We start from the raw sequence: 27,477 nt of genomic DNA, 5'->3' as shown, positions 1-27,477 counted from the left end.
TATATATATATATTTTTTTTTTTTACTTATTAAAAGACGGAAGAAGATTACCGACGAATAGACGACAACAAGTGTTTCCAAACGGTACACTCTTTGTGGAAGATGTACAACGAGCCGAAGACGAGGGTTCTTACTCTTGTACGGCTCAAAATGCGGAAGGAGCCACTGCAGAAGGAGGAATGAAAATCCACGTAAAAGGTATTTTCAAATTGAACATCAAAGAAAATTTCGATGTTCCCTAAGGAAAAGATAGTGCTTTTTTTGTAAATTCAACTTTTTGATGTTTTTCAAGATATACTTTACTATCCTTACACTGCTTCGGTTAATGCCATATTAAATCAAAGAAGTTGAATCAAAAAATAATAAATTTATTTGTATTATTTATAAAAATAATACAAATATGTAATTTTACTTTATAAATTCCATTAAAGGATAAAAAGAGAAAATATTTCATTTTGATTATTGTATATAATTTAGTTAATTAAAAATCTTCCTGCAAATATAATTTTTAAAATATCGCTACGTGTTTAATTATAATTTTTCAATTATTCTAAGAGGATAATTTTTTTTTATTAACTACGGTGATTTTTCATTAAAGACGATGAGAAATTTTCGAATTTTTTTCTTAAAAAGCATGCATACACAACTAATAAGATAAGAGAAATATTAATACTGAAAATTATTATTTAATGTTGATTTAATAAAGGATTATAACTTAATCCTTGTTGGTAGACTCTTAGTTTCGTGTAATTAATATTGCTTAAATGGAGATAAACTTGTTTTAAAAGTTATAAATAATTCAGAATTTTCTAGGTTAATTATATTTATATTAAAGGTCTAGCATTATGTTTCATAATTTATTTAATTAAAATTTAATTATTTAATACTACTCCAATTATTATATATTGGTACGACATAATAAATATAATTAAATCACAATAAAATAGATTATTCTATAAGTTATCGCTAAAATACTAATAAATGTTTTACTTGATATCTAGAGAAACCACTCATCTTTCCTTTCACATTTCCTCCTGAGACTCAGAAAGAAGGAATGAAAATTCGAGTTGTTTGTACTGTATCCTCTGGAGATCCTCCTTTTAGTATTACTTGGTTAAAAGATAATCAGCCTATATCCATGCAAGAAGATGTTACTGTCAGAATCCTAGGAGAAGATTTCAGTTCTCTTACTATTGAAAAGGCTACGCCGAAACATAATGGTCAATACACTTGTGTGGTTAGAAACGAAGCTGCGACTGTTAATTACACAGCTGCTTTAACTGTTCACGGTATTGTTTATACTAAAATCTTCCTTCGTGCATATGTAAAAGTAAATAATATGTATCATTTTTATTCTTTTAGTCCCTGCTAGATGGAGGATTCAACCGTCGGATGCTAATGTTTTGGTAGGAAGAAGCGTAACACTGGATTGTCAAGCTGAAGGATATCCTCAACCTCAAATTAGATGGGAAAAAGCGATTGGTATATATATTTTTTATATCATTCAGTGTTTTTTTAATATAAATTAATTAATAATTTCAACGAGCTTGTTATTATTCTAGGTGTGACTGCCAGAGATTATCGACCGATAAGTACTAGTTATCATTATCAGATATTCGAAAACGGTTCACTAACAATACAAGATGTGGCTCGAGATGATGCTGGCTATTATCTATGCCAGGCAACAAATGGAATTGGATCTGAACTGAGTAGTGTGATTAGTCTAAGTGTCCATGGTACGTTCCCATCATCTAAATTACATTGATTTCTTCCTTCTCATGAAGAAAATAATAAGAGATAATTATTTTTATTATTTGAGAAATGAAATAGCTTATAATCTAAGAATTTGTATAATATTTTCTTTTCAACTTTTATTTATTTATCAAGTGATAATTTAACATAAAAATTACAAAATTATATAATAATTTAGAAAATTTTTATTGTATATGCTTATTTCAGTATATCATCACATTAAATCAATTTTTAAGATGTTTAATTTACTGTTTAACATTTTATTTAATATTTTGTAGACGTGGAAGTCAATTTTTGTACATTTTTACAACTTTTTAATCATTACCATTGATTGATATTCGTAACCATCATCATTCAATTAGATCCTAACAGTTTACTTGAAATTATTGCAGAATTATCTTTAAAAATTTAAATTTTGTTTAAAAAATAAATAATAATAATAATAAATTTTGATAACCTTTATTGAATGACCAATACATTAAAATAATGATAAGCGCGTTATTTTTATACGGAGTTTTACTATCACTAAAGAAATAGTTCTTGTTTGAATTACATCTTCTATAAAGCTTTATAAAGAAAATTTTGTAAATAAAAAATAATAAATTTACCTATTATTTTCTTTATTTTCATATATTTTCTATTTTTCCTGTCTTATCATAACTGTTTACAAAATACTCATCGCATCGTACTGTACTGTACATGCCCGAAGTAATAATGGAAACACGATAATGTATTAAATTGTTACTGCTTAGAAAATAAATAGTTTGCTTCAAATCGAAAAAATTCCTTCAACTAATAGATCCATATCTTAAAAAATCTATATTTCTGCAAACATCTTTTCATTTATTTCATGGTATGTCATGCAGCAAGTAGCATCCATACATGATAAATTGTTAATTTTAAAAATATGATTGAACAGTGTACGAATTTCTTATAACCTATATAAATACATGTTTTTATTCAAAATTTAATTTTTTTTTTAAATTCGATTATCTTAAATGAAATCGTTTAGCTTCAATTGTTTTAAGTTATTCCACAGTTTTAAACGGTTAGAGAAAATAGAGGAACGGAAAAATTGTTTAAATGGTATTCTCTTAAGAAGAAATTTAATTCAATCGATCAAAATTTATTGTGATAATTTCTTTTTTAAATTTATAATACATTGTATAGTAAATAAAATTGGTCGGACGAAGAGAATAGATGAAGTCACCCAGCATGGGTGTATCTAGATGGCAAGCATCTAAGTAAGCAAGTCAACAGAGTCTGTTTCTTATAAAACGAACTATGTCATTGGCTTGCTTACTTAGCTGCTTGTCATCTAGACGTGTTCCATGCTACTCTGAAAGCATCTAGATTTAAAAACTCCCACGTGTTGACTCGGATTATGTCAGGTTCCACGTCACCACCTGGATGTCCTCGTGGTAGACCTAACCCATAATAAGTATGGGGAAAAAAAACTGTTTTAGTTTCCTCAAGGTGGAGAGTTAAAAAATAATAATAATAAATAATAATAATAGAAACAGATTTACAGGAAATTATGTGTAGAGTGCAAATACTAACAAAAATTCTTATGTTAATATTATTATTTCAAATGATAGATCTGTATCTATGCATTATTACATATAATTAGTTAAATTTTATGAAATTTCGACTTGTCGACAACCTGTGTTTCTTTTTATATATGAGATTTGTTCTAACAATGAATACAAGAAACGTACGAGTTGCATTTAAGTTAATGTGAAACCATCTTAAAGTTAAAAGGAGAAGTATTCTGTGCGATGTAAAGGTAGAGCCATTAAAGAATCGATAAAAATTTTCGAAATATAATAAAAGAATTACTTTTTAAAATATTTGAAAATACATAAAAATGTCGAATAATTGATGATAATGGATCAGCATGTACAGTACAGTACATAATATATTTTTGATTCTCTATTAGTGAAACAACATTAAATTTTAATCGAATTGTTAGTTATTTTACAAAATTAATTATAAATAAATAATTTATAAAGTTTTTTCATTAAACTTTTCATTGAATTTCTAGAAATATTTGCATTAACTTGGTGTTAAATCGGATAATAGCATAAATTTTTTATTAAATAAATATAATATTTATCATGCAATATTCAAAAGATTTCAAAGAATTATTCATGATCTCAATTTATAATTGATTAAAAAAAAATTGTATAGAATATTAATAAACATGTCTCAAATTTAATTTATATTTTTCACATAAAAAATTTAAATAAATTATTTATTAAATTTTATATTTATTTAAAAATGTATTTATTAATTTTAATTATAATCAAGAATATAAATATCAATTACATTTAAAATATGTTCAATAATCCAAATAAATAGTACTTTTTATTAATATAAATAAAGGCAATGAATAATTTGTTGATATATTTTGAATATTGCATGATAAATGTCATATATATATATATATTAAATTTATATATTTAATAAAAGATTTATTTTACTATTCAATTTGGCTCTAAGCTAATGTATAAAATTAAGTAAGTTTTATTAAATTTTAAAGGATCAATACTCAATTTTAAATGCGTTATAATAAAATAAATTTACATTCTTTTATTATGAAGAAATGTTTATATTGAAGAATATAATATAAAATTTTAGAAATCGTAAAGTTGTTTCCTTAGATTTTTTTTTTATCTTGTTAAATTCAGCATCTATAACACGAGGGTGCTTCTAAATGACAAGCAACTAAGTAAGCAAACCAGTGAAACGGCGTATGCCATTGGTTTGCTTACTTGGCTACTTGTCGCTTTGAAGTACCCACGATTATAACAAGATTTAATTGTATAATCGTATTTTGTATTGTAATGTTAAGAGAATTTTAAATTCAAAATAGAAAAATTCTTTTCGAAAATTTTTATACTGAGCAAATACAAATTAATTCAACAATAGAAGGTTTTACAATATTCTTTTTGCTTTAAATCTGATTAGCATACGATCTTAAAGTGAAATGAGTACATTGAAAGAAATTCAATCTGGATCTAATTCAAACGTCTTTCTTTTCGATTTGATAAATTATTTTTTACTGGTTAATAGTTTAAGAATTTTTTTTTTGAATTGTTGCATTCATTTCAATTAAAAAATCAATTTTAGAAATATATATTCTAAATTTAATAAATTCTTACTGAAAATTGCTTGTTTATAGTTATTACCACGTTTAAAATAATGTTAAAGAATAACCTTATTGATCTGATACGAAACAGTTAATTTGCAAATTTTAGAGTTGAATAGAAATATATTCTCTAATGAATAGTTATCTTCGAGTCTAACGATAGGGAGGAGAAATCGTAAATGTAGCTTATGAGCCCAAACCTGTACAGGGCAGCGAGCTGGAATCTGTTTAATAAAATTTTAATTATAAAGTCTAGAAATTAAATTTATGTAATTTCAATTGCTTAAAAGAAGGGGTAAAAGGATATATGATACACCGTGAATATTATGTAATAACTGATAGAAGGCCCCTTGACCGAGGACTCGTGATCTCTCTCCACGGTCATGATTATTATTATATTTACATTTTACTACTATTGATAATACAATCATAAAGTTATTAACTGAAAATATAAATTAAAATTCAAATATATACTATTGCAATATATATATGTATACATGATTATAAAAGTATACATGTTTTAACGATTTATATTACAGATTTTTTATAGTGTTATATAAAGCCTAAGTTATATAAAGAATATGATAGTATATACAGGAAAACCTGCCTAAAACGGAAAAAATATCGGGTACTGTGCGATTCCGGTTTACACAGGTTTTACTGTACGTATATATAAACATATATATAGACAGACACACACACACACACACACTATCATATACTATATTTTATATAACATATTTTATAGTTTTATATTAGATGCTTGTTTGTTTACTGTAAATTTAAGAAATTTAAATACTTAGAAATGCGCTAAACATCATAACTATAAGCTTATATGTCTGTTTTATAACTATTTTTCAATTATATAATCTTATATAAAATATTGTATTATTTCTTATATATATATATATATTATACTTTTAGAACTAAAACTACAACACCTCAAGTAATATTCAGTTTACTTGAACCCAATTCTTCTAGTATCACTCCAAACATATACAATATTACTATTTGTCCTTTGATATATATACATTTCCTTCTTATTTTTAGAAGTTTATAATAATTATCTGAATTTTTAATTAAATATATGTTGCTAACTTTACATAAAATCCATTTCTTATAGACATACCTTAAGAAAAATCTATACAATTTCAAGGTTTCATATTTTAGGAATAATAATATGATTTAAGATATCACAAAGATAATTTGATATACTTAAAACATCGTTGTAGTCACAGTGTAAAAATTAATATTAGTTTTTTTTGGAACTTGAAATATTAAGAATCGTCATTAATTCTGCAAACTGCTCCCATAATTATCTCATCTGTAGGCTAATTATGGATTAGCTGAAGCTCGGAAAATTGAGTTTGTTTTTATTTCAACTTAATTTAATCAATGAAGACATAAAATATATGTACTGTTGTCCTTATACAATACAAAAGTTCGCAGTTTACCGAATTATACTAGCGTGATTTGCTCTGAAACCACAGAAGTATAAATGGTGTCATTAAAACTTACAGAGGCTGAAACAAGCTGCATAACTGAGAAATAATTTTTTAAAATTATATAAATAAAATGTTATACTTAATTAGAATAAGTAAAAAGTCGTGGAATAAGTTATTATTTGTTTAAGTATTTTTTTAATAAATAAAGTCTAATCTCCAATAACGGTCACCTGTAAACAGTACTTATCTTTCAAGAACTTATTTATGTATTTTAAACAAAAAAATGCATACAAGTTAACCTGCAAACAACGGCCATTTCTATAAACGGCCGTTATTTACAGGTTTGATTGTATTAACTGAGACTGCTCTGTCATATTTCTTTATATCATTATTAAAGTGTTCTTTAAGAATTAACTAAGTTAATCATAATTAATTTTTAATATTTAGGTATATTTTTCTCTGTTTTATGTATAAAATGTTTTCATACATTAGAATTTTTGGGTTATTTCTCTTTGCAACAACTTGGGAATTTTTAGTTGATATATAACCTATAAACGTATACCTGTCAAAATTTACTTCCCAGCTTATAACTTTATTTTAAATTTTGAATATTCTTATCTGTTTTATAAATAGAAATGAATTTAAGAATAACTTAGATCTTTCTGTTCAATGCTTGAACAGATATCTTGAAAAAAAAATAAGGGAAACAAAGTATTAAAATGCATATTATCTGTTTATCGTGTATATTTTAATATATAAAATATATAATAAATTAATTTTATATCTCAAATATATATTTACTTTAAAATTTTACTAAATTTGTTTCTACTAAAATGAAAGTGTAAATAGGAAGTTCGAAATTCGTTGTGTCATTTATAAGTTAATTTATCGACATTGCAGATAAACAAACTTATAATTAACTTTATTTTATATATATATAAATATACATTTTTTAAAAAAATCTTTATTAAAATTAAGAAAAGTTTAGTTAAAAATAATAATTATATTAAAAATGTCACAAAAATACAAACTGATTTTAGCGTGTATCGGTAGATTTAAAATGATGAATGTGAGAAATGTCTTGGTATCTTTCAATTAAAAAAATTTATATAAGTTTTCATGTATGGAAACCTTTTTTTTATTGGATTTGCGACATTTTTCTGGAAGAATAAAGTAAAGTAATCAACGATCTCATAGTTGGCGAACTCCTCAAAACCCAAAAGTCATTAAATTGGATCTCCAAAGACAGAATCAAACACCTAACCTGTAAGAAGACGATTAAAGTAAAACAACTTCAATTCTTACGTGGTTTTTCTCTGTAATTTCGTTCCCTATAAAGAACTTTTACTATAGTACAATGTAAAGAAAACTTCCTTTTAATGATTTAATACGAAAATAAAACTCTAATATCAGAAAATTCGATTTCTTTTTTACGATACATTCTTTCATTAGTATTAAGTCTCGAGAGAAGAAATTGTATAAAAGTTGAAAGAAAAGAAAATAATAATAATATAAATAATATATTTACATTGTTTTATTTTATATTTTCATACATTTCGAAATTTGATTTAAGAACATTTTACATATAATCTATTTTCTAGATGCATACATCGATCACGATACCGAATCTTTGAAAACTGACTTGCCATATCTTTTCTATGTATTTTTAGTTACTATACCTGCTTAGAATATTTTTATTGACTCTCTCCATCTCTTGTCCACGGAGAGAGCACTAAGAGGAATATGTGTATTGCGTGTTAAAGGAAACGGGGAGAGAAATATGATTCAACAGCGAAACGAACGTAGAAATCCTTTGTGATATTTAAAATGGAAATATTTGAATTGACTGCTGTGTTTAAAAGCTTAATTCAGCTAAATCTCTTATTCATTTAATCTATTGTTTAAAGTTTAAAGTGTAAATTTACCATTTACTGTTTTATCTTCCATGACGTTATTCTTATACCACTTAGTATAATAAAACAACCAAATGAAATATTCAGGATCCTTTTCCTTCAAACGTGGTCCTATAGGAATAGTTGAAAGTTTCGTTGATATAAAAAATTTATAAGATATATTATCGTAGAAAAACATTCAAATATATACATAGCTTATATTCAGAAGTAAAATCATAAATTTATTTACAAATTTTGGTATAAATTTTCTGGTTCTTCCTTAAAGTTGTGCCATTCAAAAATGGATTTTTCAAACTTTTTCAGGAATTTTTTTTTCCAACTTTAATACGTTTAAATCTACGCATTTATATTGAAATAATAATTATTTTTTCACTAGAATCGCCGAGATTTGAAACAAAATTCCAAACCCAGATGGTGAAGAAGAAGGAAGAATGTAACTATGACGTGTTCCGTGACTGGTGAATCCTCCTTTGACCATTTCTTGGACTAGAGATAAACAACCTCTTGTTATTGAAAATGATCCCAGGTAAAAATCTCAATTCTTTAGAAAATAGAAAGAGAAAGAAAAATGAAAAACTTTTTTCTTAAATATATTTAAAAAATGATTTGAATAATATAAAATGTAAAGTTTTAATTATAAATATTAATTTTTCTTAAAGTAGTATTAAAAATGGATATTATATAAAGCGAACTGAACATTTAATCGTGTTATAAATGGAAGCTTCTTATAAATACTTTTAAAATAAGTAAATTTATTTATTAATAACATTGTCTAACTGAAAGCATTCATAAAATATTTAGTTATTTTGTCTTTTAGATTCTTCTACTTTTTTTTTTACTCAGCCCCGTAGACACTAAAAAAGTCTTTTTAATCATATCCATCATGTCCAAACCCAGGTCCGTATTGGGTTCGACCACGAGTATAATTAAAAAGGCCTCCTTGGTGCCCACAGCGCAAATATGGGCCTGGTTCGAACCCAGGCCCATATTGGCGCTGTGGGCAGCAGAGGAAGGGGGATAGATTTGGGAATTATGCAGAGAAAAACCTTCAGAAGGGATATACTGCCCTTCTAGAGGATTTTTACTTTAGGTAGTAAAAAATTTCTAAGTGTATTGTTTTCTTTATGCACCCCGTAAAGATTTCTGGATCCTCTAAAGTCCGAGGAGCGAAGGAAGGGGCCTAAATCCGGGATAAAAAATTCCTGGGGTGTTGCTCTCCCTAGGAGTTTTGCATCATAGATATTCGATCCCGGATTCCCCAGAGAAGCAGAATGACGCCTTAACCGCCCCTACATTCGACCGTGTCTTTTAGATTATTAATCAATTCTTTTAATTAGAATAATATAATTAATTAAATCCTTCGAAAACGTTATTAATAATAATAAACGTTACATTACCGTTTACTTGTTTTTTATGTTTATAATAATAAAATATCATAAATTTTAGTTAATTAAAACGAATCTGTCATATCATTTCGATATTTATAAATTATTAAACAATGTTTTTTCTATATTTTAATTAAAAGTGTATGTATTTATACTTTAAAATATTAAATTAATTTTCATTTATCCAATGTTAATAAAAAAATGTTAATTAAATTGATTAAATATTTTAAAAAATTCAGTCGAAAATTTTTAAATAGCTTATTGCAGCAATTAAATAATGTTTTTGTGAATGTTAAACAAATCAATTTTCTGTAGAAAATTAATTTTGTTTTAACATTTACAAAAACACTATTTAATTGCAGCAACCTCTTATTTAAAAATTAAAAAAATATATATATATTTTTTAAAAAATAATAAAATTCTTAAAAAATTACTGATTATTCATAATTAAATATACATTTTTATATAATAACATTTTAGTGATTAATCTTGTATCGTTATTAAATATTCATTTATAATAAATACAATATTACAAAAAAAATATTAAAACGTGGCTTTGAAAAGTGTTGAAAATTCGAATATTCTAATTCTTTTAATAAAATTGAATTAATTAATTAAAAAATATTAAATTTGAAAAATGTAATTACATAGGATTACATAGGATTAGCCCTTATAATCGAAAATAACGGATAATACAATTTATATCTATAGTACTATATTTTTTAAAAACTTATTTCAGACTGTAGGCACTCATATGGTTATTATTGCATGTCCATCATACTAGGCCCCATTGCGAATCACTATAGGAGGGATTACGCTAGGCCCCCATTGTATCCCCGTTGAAAGACGAGACGTACTTTATTCATAAAGTTTCTGTCTCAGACACGAATCCGGACCCTTCCTGCTAGGAAGTAGATGACCCAGGTAGCAGGATTACACTTTTACTACCTGCTAGAACTAAGTTATATATTTTTATTTACTTTGAAAGCACGAATTTAACAGAAAGTGTTTTAATATTTTCGCATCACTGCACAGGTATTTTTAGACATAATTACAAACTTTGCTCAAGAATAATACAACACATTTCCGCTTAGTAGCCATTCTTTCTGTACGAAAGAACAGAAACTGAAGATGAACTAGTATATATGAAACTAACTCATAATAATTACATTCTCTTATCCTGTATCACTAAATTACTAAGGTTAATTTGTACGAAATGAGACTTTTTTAACGACATTAAATACAAAGACACTTGTTGATTATGTCCCCGATTGATCGGATCCCGTTTACTAGAGTTTCAACGTATAAAATCCGAAAATTATTAGATTTTTAAATTGATTACCTTTATAAAACGCGATAATTAATTGTAATTATTCGCTTATTATTTTTTTATTAAAAAAATAAAAAGTAAATAAATAAAATATAATTTGTAAGCAATATTGAAAGCAGCAAAAATATATAAAAATTCAATACTTGAATCTGTTCAATACAACATCACAATTCGTTTTTTATGTCTGTTTTATTCAATAACATAGATTGTATTTTTATTTCAAAATCTAAAATATATCAAAAGAACTAAGAAAATTCTTAAAATATACATTAAAAAATGCTGTAAAAATTACAGAAATAATTACATTTTATCGCTTGAATAATTGCTATTAAAATGTAAATATAATTTACAAATTATTCCGACAAAAAAAAACAATAAAACGCTTTCATATGTAAATTATTAAGTATAAATGTTATAAAATGTCGATACTTTTTTTGAAATTAATAGGCATGTTTTGTTATTCGTATCACGTAAATGCCATAAAAATGTGAGGTGAATATGAAGAATATAAAAATTTAAATTGTATTTTTATGTGGGGTTATATTTTAAAATATATAGATTATGTTATCTCTGTTAGAAAACTAAATGACAAAGGAGATATCAATCAGTTATGTCTCTATGTTCAAGAATATCTGAATTTTTTTAAACGATATCTTTTAAGCTTAATATAAATGCTTATTATTTTATATCAAAGTCAAAATTTGTCTTACTTTATTTATAAAACCTTCAGCTCCGTCCACAGTATCACTTATAAAATTGCAATGAAGTGTAAACTGTTATCTTTCAAGATAAATATTTACAATGAAAGTGAAGAAAGGTCCAGGAAAATTATTAAACTGTACTCTGATTTTCAGATTTATTATAAGAAAATAAAGCAAAATTACATACGAAACTATTTCTCTCTCTTAACCATAATACTAAGCTTCATACGTTATATTATGGCTTTAAAAATTATATAAAAATAAAATAAAAAAATATATTTTAAATTGTTTGCATGATCCTTGATACTTATGCTAATGCAAGTTATAAAGTTGACATTATATATAATAAATTATAGTATATTATATCAAGGATATTTCATAATTAACAACTTTGGCATCCAATATCCAATTTAATCTTATAAAAACTCCAATTTAAGATCTAAAATCGACTCAAAATATATTATTATTATCATTTTTAATGTATTTAAGTATAAATTATTTAAATAAAGCTATTCACATGTACGTAATAAGGTACTTTTTTGTTGGTAAAGTAATTTATAATTATAATTTGTTAATAAAGCATAACTGTGTTAATAATAATCTTTTATAAAGCAAAGATAGTTTATAGAATGTAATATAAGTAGTATTATCCTCTATAGATCATTTCAATGCTAGTACTGTTGTCAATACTGGTTCTTGTTACTCTTTCTATCAGAAAAATAATACTTTAATAAAGAATAACTATAGAAACAATATAAAATTTATTATTTTTATTGCAATTAAAATTAAAATTATATAAATAAAGTGATAAAAGTTTTAATAAAATTAATGAAAAATGTATATATATAATATCCTCATTAAAAATTTAAATAAAATATTTATTTTTCTTTCCTTTTAAAATTTCAAAATCCCTATAAATCGTACCTAAAACTTTTACAGAATTTGAATTATACATTTTTTAAAATATATATTTTTTAATCTTTTATTAAAATTCAAACATTTTTAAATAATTTAAACATATAAAAACACACATGTATATACAAAAAACAGACTAATTTTTAAAGTTAAATACCGTTTTTAAGGCTGCTTTATTTTTTGTACTAGAAATTTATTGAAAGAAAAAAAGAAAAAAAAAAGAATAGTTATTTTGATGTCCGCTGCCAAAAGTTATATAAAAGAAATTTTCTCATCTTAGTGGCTAAGATTAAATGTTCTCTTTCTTTCCATTGGATATAAATGGATTTACGAGGCTAACAGATGTTGTTATCTATCTGTGGATAAACTGCTAGTTTGAAAGTGCTATACACGCAATATAAAGTATTAATACTGTATATTGCGTGTAGGTCTGTAGAATTTTCGAACGTTTAAAAAGTATAAAAGTTTCTTTTTTTTTACTAATCATTTGGCCTATCACACGAACCTGTTATTTTCTAGACGTTCAGTTTAGAAAACGTTAAAAAAAAAGAGAATAAAACTTTATATCGCTGTTTGAATAAAAGCAGATGTTTGTAAAGAAAAGTGTTAAAATGGTTTACGTAATAAGTTATACCTACAAAAGAATAAAATTGACAATTTTTTAAACAATATTTTAGTAAATATCTTGTTTTTTTTGTATTCAAATTTAAATATTAAACGTTTCGTATACTTTGTATGAATTTATATTAGAATTTATATCTTTGTAAAGTTTTGTACAGTTTAAAAAATATTTTTTCTTTATTTCTTCTATACAAATTTCGTTCTTTTTATAATGTACAAGCTGTGAAAAATGAACACTTTGTACTTATTTATTTATTTATTCGATGCAAAATTGCATAAATGTATACTTTGTACAGCTTAAAATAATATTTTTATTTACTCAATGATAACATGTACAAAATGTGCAGTTTGTATAGTTAAAAGTATAAGGTTTTTTAAAATTTAATTTATATTGATTATATTCGTATGAAGTATATAAGTTAGCAATTATAAACTGATATTAATATAAACAGCTAAATTTTTAAAATCATTTTAAAATTATCACAAACTTCATTTAAAAGAATTTTTTTTTTATATATTTAACTATTGATCTACACAAAAATCGTATTTTATAATTACTCAGATAGTTATTGACTCTTACAAAATAGTTAAACTTATATATAGATCTATTATAAACAACAAAACTTATTAACTAAAATCAGAAGTTTAATAACGCAAATGAGATCAAATAAATTCACGATATCGTGTAAAAGCGAAGATAAATTCATAACAATAATCTTTATTATTATTATTATTGCAAGGAATGCACTTCAAATATATTGTATTATCTTCCACCAGACATTAGCATAGTAATTGTAATGTTGTTGACGTTTATAAAGTATGCTTCGTTTATGAATTTTTTTTCAAAACTAAAACAAAGAAAATATTCCCTCTGTATTAATCCAAAACACGAAAATTCCCTGCTTGATTATTATACATTTTAGTTTTTACTTATAAAAGTCACACGACGTCACATGGTGTGACTTTCTAACGAATATAATTTTTTGTAGCTGGTGTATTTATTTGGGCTGCTGTGTTTTGTATAATTTTGAAAATGAAAAATCATAAACTCTAACACAAAGTCAATAATTTAACCGTCTACGACCGTACTTAAAATCAAATATCAAGAATTAGAGTTAGAAGTTAGACAATTATCATTAATTGTGCTTTTAAGTGAACTCTTGATTATTGGTTAGGAATACAGCCGTAAGTCATTAGTTATTTGTCTAAAACAATTGAAAATCATAAATATTATATTTATTTATTGAATAATAGTTTAAAAATCACTTTTTACACTTGATTACGAGACGTTTTAAGCAATTTGACTGATTATAAAACTTTTTTTTTTTAATAGAGCTTTATATTTGAACATTGTTGTAATAATATATGAAACAATAGAAAATTTTTGTTAATTTTCAACTAATTTTTATAAAACTTGAGCGATGATGGTCGACTATTCCTTAAAAGAATATTGAAAAATATTTCAAAAAGTTTCTAAAGAAATGTTCTAGAATAAAAGTTTATTTATTTACTATTTTCTTTCTGATTTTCTATCTACAATAACGAATCTCCTCCATTTTAATTACTACTAGCGTTAAAAACTTCAGTTCCGTTTAGTCACACAATCAATTTCTTTATCCCATTGCATTATTGATTCAAGTAGCTAATGCTTTGCTATCTACGACTTTCTAAATTTCAATTTTAGTCTACTGAATCCGAAATAAATCCAAACGTTTCTATTCTTCAATGTTTCAGAGAATTCAGCATTGGCTCATCAAATATCGACTCTATAATCGAAACAATTGATACACGATTTAATTCTGAATAATTAATAATATTGAATTTCGCAATAAATAATTAAATAAATATATTATATGTAAATAAACTGATTTAAAATGTAAAGAATTATAGAAAAGTGTTTATTGGATTCCTTGAATAGATTCTACCACCTTCAAGATGGCTTCCAAAGTGGGAGCTATGTCAAAGTTGGAACCATCTTGAAAATGTGAAAAGACTCGGAAGGTTAGGGGCGATAGGGATGTTGAACAAAGTAAACTCCTTGTATCTTCTACCATCTTCAATATGGCTCCCACTTTCGGAGCCAACATGAAGGTGGTAAAAGACTCAAGGAAGCTCGGGAAAGCAAGAGGGACAAAAATTCATTTTGAAACAAATAAAAAACATATATACATATAAGAAATATATGACCTAAAGGCGGTGATGTTCCGAAAAGTTTAGGAAATAGACACTAGAAGTTACGTAGGAATTTATAACAAAATTAATATTCTAAAATGTTTACTAAAATTTAAATATTCACGCAGATTTCCCGAACTTTAACTTATATAATAAGAAATTGATGGAAAATTTCAAATATTATTAGTGCTGTTGCAGACAAGTCCGGATCAAGTTTCTCTTATAATTCATTATTCTACATCACCTGTTAACCAAATCCAGTCATATATTAAATTTCATTTATAACTTATTATTCCACATCACTTGATAACCTTATTTAAGACTTTCCATGCACGTGATGGATATTAACAATTCGTGACAACTCTATAATTTTACATTCTGCCACTACCATTATTCAAAACCTGCTATCAGATATAAGAAAAATAATAATTATAAAATTCCATTAATAGAAAATTATAGCTATGCTATAATATTATATAATTTAATTGTATTGGCAGTTAAGATGATGAAATGTCTAATAGGGAGCTATTTGATTCTCTTACAAAGAGTAAGAATTGAGAAACAAGTGGAAAATTGAGAATAATAGAGTATAATTGGATCTGTGTTAAATTATATGTTACAATGAAATTTCACTCAATGTATTTTAATAAAACATTTCTTATAATTTTTAGTAATATTTAATTAATTTTCTGGGCACATTTTCTTCAGAATGTATAACAATTCAATGGAAATCGATTCAGAATTCATACATAACTCTTTGGTTGTATCCCCATTTTTACGTTCCTCCCTATGAGTACTAACAGCGCCTTTCTTCCATATCTATGGTGGATTTGGCCAGTCCACAATGGGAGAACAGGGTGGTGAGGGATAGAATCATGAAAAATTCCTGGGGAGTTGTTTGCCCGGAGTCAATCCCGGGTCCTCCAGAGCGGTAGGCTGATATCTAATCGCCACAGCCATCTGTCGGTCAAACCACATTAACGAGTGTAACGTTTATTGGGTTGGAATTTGAAAAAATTGTAGACCTATAAATTCCCACTGTTGTCCTTCCTTAACCTCGAGAACAGTATTAGATAGATGAAAGTCGAGACCAGATATGGAAAAGGAGGCTCGATTAGCTATGTACGAACTTCCACTATAGACCGGAAGTCACGTGATTTCGAGTCAAAAACGTTCTCCACAACGGAGTTAAATAGATAACTGTTGTTATCAAGAAAAGTATGATGTACAGGGGCAAGATACTACTAACTTGAGATCGAAAGCATTTATTTTAAATTAAATAAATTTAAAGTATGAATAAAAATTGAAGCCCGGCATTGTGGCGATGTCACAACAATTTTTGCTCGTTATTATTTCCCCTTTTTTTTGTTAAAAGTTATTTAAACTATTTTTAATATTAGAATAATTATATATTTAATGATAACAGAATTCAAGAAATCTGAGAAAATAATGTGAGAAACCGAATGAATCGAGTGAAACCAAAATTTTCCAAAAATAAATGATTCTGCATGAATTAATAATATCAGATTTAAATAAAATATTATTTTAAAAATTTGTTACATACAATGATTATTTAAAATTATTTTAAAATAATTAAATTGTAATGAAATAATGAAACACACAGGAATTAAATTAAAATTATAATTTTTGTATTTTAATTTATAATATATATATATACATTTTAAAATCGTTGTTAAAGATTTTTATATTTTAGCATTTACTCCTTCAGTATCAGCTCATATTTTTTCTTATTAAATTGTTTACCTTGTTAATTCAATCGAGTACCGACAAATAATTAATAAAAATAATTTGATTGGATCTTCCCCTCTTATTTCCATTAATGTGTAAATACCCTTGAAGCCAAACATAAGTGCAATTACATTATCAGATGATATTCACTCACGCTATGTTTACTACTTCCTACCAATCAAGATCGAAATGAAAACAATAGCTATAACGTTGTAATCCTATTTGTTGTTGAAATTAAAGTAAGCATACTCTCTCTAATCTTAAACGATTTATGATAATTATACCTCCAATTAACATTAGAATTTTATAACAAGACACTTTATACACAAGCTTAATAAGGGAGGATGGGAGAGGACATGTATTCCCGAGAGTTAAATGAGAAAGAACACTAAGAACGCTCTTAATAGATTGTAAATATTTTAAATATTTACAATCTAATAATTAAAAAATATATATTATTAATATTAAAAAGGTTTAAAAACCATTATTTTATTTATCATTAAAACAAGCTATTAATATTTTAAGCATATTCTTAATTTATTTAATTTAAAATATATCCTTTCGATCTCAAATTAGTAGTGTCTTGCCCCTGTACATCATACTTTTCCTAATAACAATTGAGTCATGCCTGTCAACTTCGTTCTGAGAATAGTGTTCGAATTGAAATCACATGACTTTGATAGTAAATTGGAGGTTCATATACAGTTAATTAGAGTTTTTCACTCCTAATCTTTCAATATCTGTCTCAATTTTAATTGATCTAATACCGTTCTCGAGATTAAGGAAGGACAGACAGACAGAAGGACATTTGGAATTTATAGGTCTACAGTATTTTCACATTGCAGCCTAACGAGCATCGCAAATTCATGATACCCTTTGCCTTTATAACCTCCGTTCTGTTAATATACTGTTTGATAATTTATACTAAATATACTATTATCAAAGAAAAAATTTAAGTTTTTTTTTCCTTATCTTTAATAATAAATATATAATTTCATGTATAAATAAATAGCAGCATGTGTTTTTTATAGCTAAGAAATATATCTGCCATTGATACTTAGTCTGTGTTTATAGATTATGTTCTAAAAACATAATATTCGTTTATATCCTATCGTGAGGGAATTGCTATATCATCATACTTAGTTATTTGATCAAAAAATTCTTTGGAAGGAAGCTATAACCTATTTGTAACGTTGTAAGGCTTGCCAGTAAAGAGGAAAAGGGAAAAAATACATGAAAGATTGGTTTAAAGTATTTAACTAATCTACTATAAAATAATTTCTGTTATGGAATTTTGAATAATATAATCAATAACAATTTTTTTAAACATTTTTCACGGTACATTTCCAGCAAATAACCTGAAATTTTTAAAGTTTAGGATAAATATTTTTGAAAATTCATTCAAATTTTCTGGCATTTAGCGTGTAGACATCTTAATCAAAGGATTAAAATATCTATAATCAAATCATAAGAAAGAAATTGTTGCTGCTTCAATGGTTATTCAATTATAATTGCTTTCAATGGTTAATTGAAGGTTTTTGGCTTCGATAAATTTCAAAATTGCTCGAATCATATCTTTTATTTAAATTATTTATGTAAGGTTTAATGCCTTATCATTCACAGCAATTAAATTTTAATGTTGGAAGTTAAAGTTTAATAAATTTTATCATAAATGTCAAAGGGAACAATTGACACATTTATAGAACAATCTTGACAATGTATGCATGTATAAGAAACAGTTTTATAGGTAAAAGATATTATGAAGTAATCAGAATTTAATTTCTAGTAAAAAATATATTATTTTTAAGAATCGTTTATTCAGATTTATCAATAAATTTTTCTTAGATAATAAATTATATTAGCTAAAAAAATCCTTTATGTTCTTCTTTTAAATTACACAATATTAAAATATAAAAAAGAATTTTATCGTAGATTATAATAATTTTTAATTTAATTATACGCATCTTTATTAATGTTTCCAATTAAAAAAATAATTAATTACTACATAATACTACAACAAAGATTGTTTTAGCCCAATAAGTAAATCTGTGTCTGTATATAAACAGGTATGAGCAGCTTAAGGATGAGTATACATTCCAAGAAATACATCGTTAAGATCATAGAGTGTACTTAGACAAGCTTCATATGGTGTAGTCGATACTCATAAAGGCTATATGTAACACAATTTTAACACCATAAGTATTTATCTATCTAAATATAGGAAAGGTATAGGCAAATACAAAATTTTCAGCTCCATTTATAGCCGTAGCTATGGGGTATATAAAATGCTAAACCCCCTATTATTCATATTTCAGTATATATAATTCCATACTCTTAGGCTACTGTTATTTTTACATATAGACTGTAGCTAATAGTTCTAGTGCTGGCTGAAAAAGAAAAACTCAGTCGTAATTTTTTCAGCTTACACCTCATTTATAAATTTAGTCCATTTTGATATAGGATTATATCTGGCTACAGGATTGGCTCTATTATAATGTTATGGGAAGTCTGTGGTTAGGCGGCACAGAACAGTATTTAATATACAAATTAAAATTCATAACAAAACATTATATATTATATATAAATATAACAGAAATTTGATAAGGATTTTAATAGTAAATCCCATCAAAAATATTTAATAATTAAATGCAAGAATTGAAGAAACAACTCGTTATGTTTGTTCGAATTACAAGAATTTTCAAAACATTACTGACGTTGATTACTAGACGAATCTGTTAAATAAATAACTGTAACTTGTGTTTATATATATCTGACTCAAAGGATAGCATTGTTATTAATTAATGAAATTTTACTAAAAATTATTATTTTTAATTTATAATTTAAGAAAACATATTTGTTTGTTTTCTTTTTATAAATATGATCCTACTTTATAAAGTATTTCAAATTATTAATAAGTTTTAGAATTTTCAATTAATTATAAAACTTGAATACTCTTATCTATTGTAAAAATTCATTAGATAAACAGAGAAAGTGTATTTATTGAAATAGAATAAAACTTTATATGCTGCAATTAATTATAGATTATATTTAATCGAATTTAATTAAATTTAATTAAATTATTAAATGTTTATAAATAAAAATTATTGTTTCTAAATTAAATTAAAGACGAATTTTGTAATCATTAATCAGTAAAAAAAAAATTAAGTGCCTTATATATAAATTATAAACAGGGTTTAACATTATATACAGGTTGTAGACACAAACGTTGCATCAGGCTATATCTCGCTTCTGCTACACAACTAAATGCAATTACATTAGAGTATAAGGTAATTGGTACGGGCTATTCGTTAGTCTGAATGCCATGTATGCCTATTTCGCGTAGGGCAAATTCCATCTCCTCAAAGCCATGCAGAGAAGCCTCACGCGGTTTCACCACTCATTTATTTGACAGTGTCCAGCCGCTTTCCCTTTGAATATCTTAATCGAACGAAAGACGTTTTACACTGCTGTTGAGACGTTGTACGATTTAGTAATTTAAACTATGCCTTACCTATCATAGAACCCGAAATATGATTTGAAATGTTTGTGTCTACATTCTGTATACACATATAAAGATATACTATACAATGCTATATACAGTAATGTATTATAGTGTTATATAGAATTTAATTTAAAATATATACAGCTTAAATAAGCTTTTGCTTTTATATGTTAATTTTTTATAAATTTTATCATATAGTTTTTAATGTAAATATATACATAAATTAATAAATAATAACAATATACATTATTACTACTCTATATATATTTATATATACAGTAAAACCTGTGTAAACCGGAATGGTACGATACCGAATATTTTTCCGGTTTGGCAGGTTTTCGTTTTTAACAGGTTTTTTTTTTAATTCAGAAAAAAATTGTCCATTTTAGGCAGGTTTTTGTTTTATTCAGGTTCCATTTTAGACAAATTTTATATAATTAAAATAACACCGTTATTATTTTTTGTTAAAAAATATTTAACCTAAAAATTGTATATAATTATATTATTTTAATTCTAAAATTAAATTATTAATTACAAAAATTCATGCATCCATGTTTATAGCTTAATCCAATTGTTTCTTAATTGATAAATTAAAATTTTTAAATTCTTAAAAAGTAATATCACAATAGAAATATCCCTGATTATAGTGTTACAAACACTACAGTGTTTTCTCTTTTTTTTCTATTCTTTAAATATGCTATACAGTAAATTTATTGCTATAAAAATAATCTAAATAAAATAAAATTTATATTTTTAATAGAGGCAACCTTATAAAATATAGAAACTTTAATGTGAAATCTAAATTACTTACTCCTTTCCACATAAAATATTAAAAAAATAAATGGATACAATTGACAGATAATATCTTATGATATATAGCCTATGGGTTATAAAAATTCTAAAATTTGAAAATCTAGAAGAAATTTGATTTTGAATTCTTTATTTAAGAAACCGATAAGTGCATTCAAATAAGTTTAATAAATATATCTGTTCTTTCAATTGTGTATAAATATTTCTGAATTAAATACCATTAATTATAACATTATTAATTATAAAAACTTCTTCCGTGTTCGCCTTACACAGGTTTCCGGCTTATAGTAGAATTTAACATTAAAAAATCACTTCTTTCCAAAGCCTTTTTCCGTTTTATACAAGTTTTTCTGTATATATACATAACTTTAAGCAAGAAAAATACCTTATACGATTTTATTAAGATAGATTTGGTGTCTAGATATTAAATTATGAGAAGAATTTTGAAATAAAATTTTATTTTCTAATTCTTTTCACCGTTATAAATTTATATTTTATTTTGAGTCTTTAATTAAATAAATCTATTTTCTATTTTCTGAACGTTTCATAACAATTTCAAATAATAAAATATTGCAATTGAATTATCCCACTTTGTAATTTAAAACTTTTGTTTGTATTTTATTTTGCTTTGAAATAGAAGAATAAAAATATATAAAAATTATTTTAAAGTTTGAAATTCGAGATTTTTACATAACACTTTGTTATCATTGAAAATCTGTTTACAACTTTAAGTACATAATTAATTTTATTTTATTTATTTACTGCTATATACAACATTATAATATAATACAAAATAATTAGCGTGTAATTAATATAACGTAACAATATATATAAATATATTTAATATCCTAAAAATTCAGCAACGCGTTGTATAACTTTCCCGACAAAACTTTAAAATTGTGTGTGGTGCCATCTGTTATAAAATTTTATTTTAAAAAATATTTTATATTATTAATTATTATAAAATGGCAAAAAGCTTAATTTTGAGGGTTGGATGAAGTTTATAAAAAGTTGCAAATGCTAATAACGAGTAAAAATCCTCATTAAGTCCGACCTCACTCGAGATATGACAAGTGACCACCGTCTATCCTCCCACCTCGTCGACCTTTAACCACCAAATTTTAATAGCATAAATTCCTCTAATACACAAATTTCTCTGCAAATTTTCAGAAAATTTCGACAAAAAGTACATGCGTTATTAAGCTTCAAAGCGAGTGAACAAAATCTTGCCCCTTTACACACACTAACATCTGTACATGCAGGGGGGGAATACCAAATTTCTCGACGTTCCAAGGTCCTTGAGTCTAAACATGTAAAAGTCGGACAAAATCATTTTTTTGTCCGATCGCCATACTTTCCCCCATATTCAGTGAATATAAGTTTATCTTTTTTTAGAAACTAATTTCATTGTTACATTGAAAGGAAATATATATATATATATTTATTGCATCAATTTACTTATAATAGCTGTTAAAGAATGAGAAATTTTTCTTTAAACTATCCTTTATCAACGTTGGGTTAAAATTTCATTAGTTTTAATAACGTTCCCGATAATTTCACTTTTCAAAGAGCGCTCTTTTAGACCATTAAATGACATCATCACTTGACTTTATTGAAACATGAATTAATGATTCATCATTCTCTCTTCACGTCTTCAATACTCGCTTCTGATTGTTTACGATTACTTTATTGGTATCATAATACATCATCGGTACTTTAAAGCCTTTAATCAACAAAATAATGTCAGAATTTGCTGGCATATTTCTACAATGAATTATTTTATTTCCTAGATTCCGTCTTTCTGACACTACAATATCCTCTGGAGTGCAATCCGAACTCACTGTAATGTCTGTTGGTAGAGCAGATTCTGCTCTTTACACTTGTATAGCCTCTAACGATTATGGTCAAGATGACACTAACATTCAGTTAATCGTTCAAGGTAAGATTATCGTTGAAGTAACAGGTTAATACTTCCACATCATATTTCACTTGTTTTTCCCCCCTTCTTTTATCGTTTGTAGAAATACCCGATCCACCTCGGGATATACAAGTGGTAGAAACCAGTGGACGTCAGGTAACAATTGCTTGGGAACCCCCATTTAGCGGCAACAGTTTAATAACGCAGTACATTATCCACCTTCGAGAAAACGGTAATACTCTCGGCTTTCTTAATTAGCTAAATAAACAAATTTTCTTAAAATCACTAACACTAGCTGACTTCTAATTAGTTCTCAATGAGATTCTACACGCTAATTGAAACTTTTGAATTGATGATCAACTTGAAAATTTGCATAAAATATATTTGTTTGTAGCGAGTCATGCTGAGAATTGGATCAACGAAACGGTGGCGGGTACAGAAACTTCTACGATATTGAATAACTTGAGTCCAGCTACTGTTTATCAGCTCCATCTGGTAGCGGAGAATGCCATTGGAAGAAGTGGTTTTGGACAGAAAGTCATCTTTCAGACAGAAGAAGAAGGTATAACAATTTCTCTCTACCGTAAATATATACAAATCGCTGTTTATTTAACGCTCGCATAAAATCGCGTCGCGTCGCGCTTGACGCGTCGCTCGTCGTCACGAAAACTTAGGCTTGAATCATCTTTCGGAAAGAAGAAAGTATAACAAGTATAACAGTTTAATGCATTTTAAAAAAATATATTAGCAGTCGCATCGCGCTTGACGTGTGTCATCGCGACCTTTATGTCGTTGTCTGTATTCAGATAGTAATATGCGTAACATGCCAATTTTTATAAAGTAGATCTGTTATTTCTTTTAAATTTTAAACACGAAGTATTATTTGGATTATTCAAAAACTTAATTAATTTTTAAATAACGTTTTATACTATTTTATTTAAGTGAAAATAAAATAAACACAACTCTCTTATTCTTGCCATCTACTTTTTAAATTAGATACTTTCGAGTTAATTTTTCATTTGATAGTAGGAAATTTAAAATAAAGGACCATTTATTTCTATTATTATATTATTTTTCGATGGGGTTAAATTTTAAATTTGATCAAGATTTCTTTCTATTTATCTCTAATTACCTTCTTAGTTCCAGAAGGACCACCTTCTATGGTTAGAGCCGAAAGCACGAGTTCACAGTCTCTTAGGATCAGTTGGGAAGTAAGTGAATGAATAAAACAATATTTTCTCTTTCTTTACTTTTATACATTATCGAAGGAATACTTTAAAGGTTTTAAGTTTAAAATTAATTATAATTTTCACCTGCTTGACATGTACTGTACTGGCGCGCTTCGCGTTATACCTGTAAAAGTATCATTTTGTCTGTTTTATTTCTATAAAAAATAAATATATGTTAAGTATTCTTCAAGAATTATATCTTCTAGAAAACATAGGAACAGATAAATAATTATAATTGTCAGTTCTATCATTTAAATGCTATACTACGCGAAGCGGCGCGCGAAATCGATCACAAAAGAAAGAGAAGAATTATAAAATAAAGAATTTTATTTATATTTAAAATAATAATTCAGAAATGTAATTAAATTTTTAAATATTTGTTTTTCCACTTTATTTAATCTCAATAGAATTACATTGCAAACATTAATTCGAGTATTATTTCGTGATTGTTCAGGGATGTTTCCGGATATCATCACAAGGGGTCACAAATAATACTTTTATACATAAATATAATAATTTATACACTTATAAATAATGTTTTATTTATTTATCTTAAACATTTTATTTAATTAGAAAATCGCAATCATTATCACAGAGGTTTTTTTTTTTATTATGTTTAAGGAGGGAAGTATGCTCTTTCCACCCCCTGATACATCCATACAATTGAATGTACTGTATTATAATATATATATATTGTAGAAAAAATTTTAAATCTTCATCCTGTTTTAAAAATTGCTAACTGTATAAATTTCATTCCTTGTTTTTTTAAATTATCATTTAAATCTTTTACATTAACGATGCACCATTTTTAAATTGAAGGCATGATTTTATCTTATTTTTCTTTCTTTAAAGGAAAGTTTTACATTCTACGTAAGATCATTTTCATCGATCTACATACAGAATTGTTTCCTATAAAATATTACAAATACTATTTGCAATTTCTACGAAAGATTTAGAAATAGTTTTTCCGGAGATTTTACCCATCTAGGAGTAGAAGATTTGCACGTATTATATAAAACTGGAAGTAAAACTTTCCTTCAATAAATGATTGATACGAAAGTCTAGAATTTCAGAATGGATTTAAAAGTTGAAGAACTTAATTCTGTACGCGCTACAGTAAACTTTATATTTCTGTCTCTCATTTTTTAGCTTTAATCTTTACGTTTTTATCATCAATTTCTGTAAATAAAAACCTTTAAATTTAAAACATTTCTCAATTTGCAAAAAAACATTTTGTTAAATTTACAAAGATTTTTCTTGAGAGGGGAAAAAAGTATCAAAAATGCTAGAAAAATAAATACTGGCAGGAGGAAAAAAAAAATTATTTTATTACTAAAGACACTTTCGAAAACGTTCACGTAAAAATAAAATTTATTTTACTACTTGATTATATATTTTTAAAAATAAAAATTTTAACTCGGAATAATATTTATTGAACGTAGCCACCACCAAGAAGACTTCGAAATGGTCACATTAAAGGCTATTACGTGGGTTATAAAGAGAGTAACACATCCGAATCATTCCAATACAAAACTATTGACGTTGCAACCGATGACGATTCAACGGTCGTCTGTGATTTAAAAGATCTAAAAAAATATAGCTACTATACAATTGTAGTTCAGGCTTTTAATAAAATTGGTGCCGGTCCAAGATCTGATCCTATTGTGCGAATGACTTTTGAAGATGGTACGTGATAACATTTATAGACATTTAAATTCCTCTCCGAGTGATTATGCATTTATTAAATCCAAATTGTGTATAAATTTAGTTCCGAGTTTGCCACCGAAACAAGTGGAATGCCTTCCGTTATCTTCTCAAAGTATTAAAGTCACGTGGTCACCTCCTCCCATGACGGCGATCCATGGTCAACTGCTAGGACATAAAGTCGTTTATAGAGCTATCGATGATTGGCTAAGTAGGTTATTTTTTCGTTAACGATTATTTTTTATGCTTATTCTTATTCTTTTCATAGATATAAAATAAAATATCCTAGAGACGTAGTAATTAGTATTAAATATTACCAAACTTTCTGTATGCATATTTTAGGGATGAATTTTAACTTTTTGCGATATAATTATTAACAAAATATTAATAATCTTAGAATTTAGGACCGCCGGAGAATCGAGCGGTTAAGGTCCACCACTCTGGAGGACCCGGATTCGAATCCGGACGGGTCGAAAATGCCATGAAGTTTTCGAGTTAGTCCTTGCAGATATGTCGGGCCTCCTTCCTCACCGCCCATTGTGGACCTGGTCTAACACATAATGGGCAGTGGCGCGTTATCCTATGGGCAGAAAGGAAAATTGCCTAGAATCCCAAACCAATTTTTTATTAGAAAATATTGCCCTCAAAATAACTTCCTCGAAGAAAAATGTCAGAAGTCAACACTGTACATAGGCCCTCTTGATCCAAATTCGTCTGGGTCCTATGAAGCTATAACGCGCCACTGATAACGAGCATGCTAGAAAGGCCCACAAGGCAAAAATAACTTTTTTTAATCTTAGAATTTAATATCAAGTTATTTTATTTCTTGCTTTTCATCAAATTGAAGTTATTTTGAAGGATTATTAATTAAATAAAACACAAGATATTACTGCACCCCTTATATTAACTTTTTTCTAAAATATAAACTCTTATAAGACAAAATATAGTTTATTTTTTCAATTCATAAAATAATTAATTAACAAATCGATATTATATCAGGCATAGACGATCAAGAAAAAATCGTTCAAATGCCAGATGGTGAAACAGATCTTAAAAATTTGGAAAAATTTGCCAATTATTCGATATCAGTTCTGGCTTACACTGGTAGAGGTGATGGCATCATTAGCGATCCAGTATTTTGCAGGACTCTAGAAGACAGTGAGTAACCGTTAACAGATTT

The 27,477-nt window shown here is 26.2% G+C and overlaps 1 pseudogene; it reads left to right on the top strand.

The window, feature by feature from the left end:
* Nucleotides 1–27,477, top strand: part of LOC136980820 (cell adhesion molecule Dscam1-like) — a 146,586-nt pseudogene that overhangs the window by 105,465 nt on the left and 13,644 nt on the right.

The sequence above is a fragment of the Centruroides vittatus genome, unplaced genomic scaffold, assembly GCF_030686945.1.
Source record: "Centruroides vittatus isolate TY-2023 unplaced genomic scaffold, ASM3068694v2 contig_726, whole genome shotgun sequence".
NCBI lineage: Eukaryota > Metazoa > Arthropoda > Arachnida > Scorpiones > Buthidae > Centruroides > Centruroides vittatus.
Note: the sequence above shows the minus strand (reverse complement) of the source record. Positions and strands in the feature narration are given on the sequence as shown.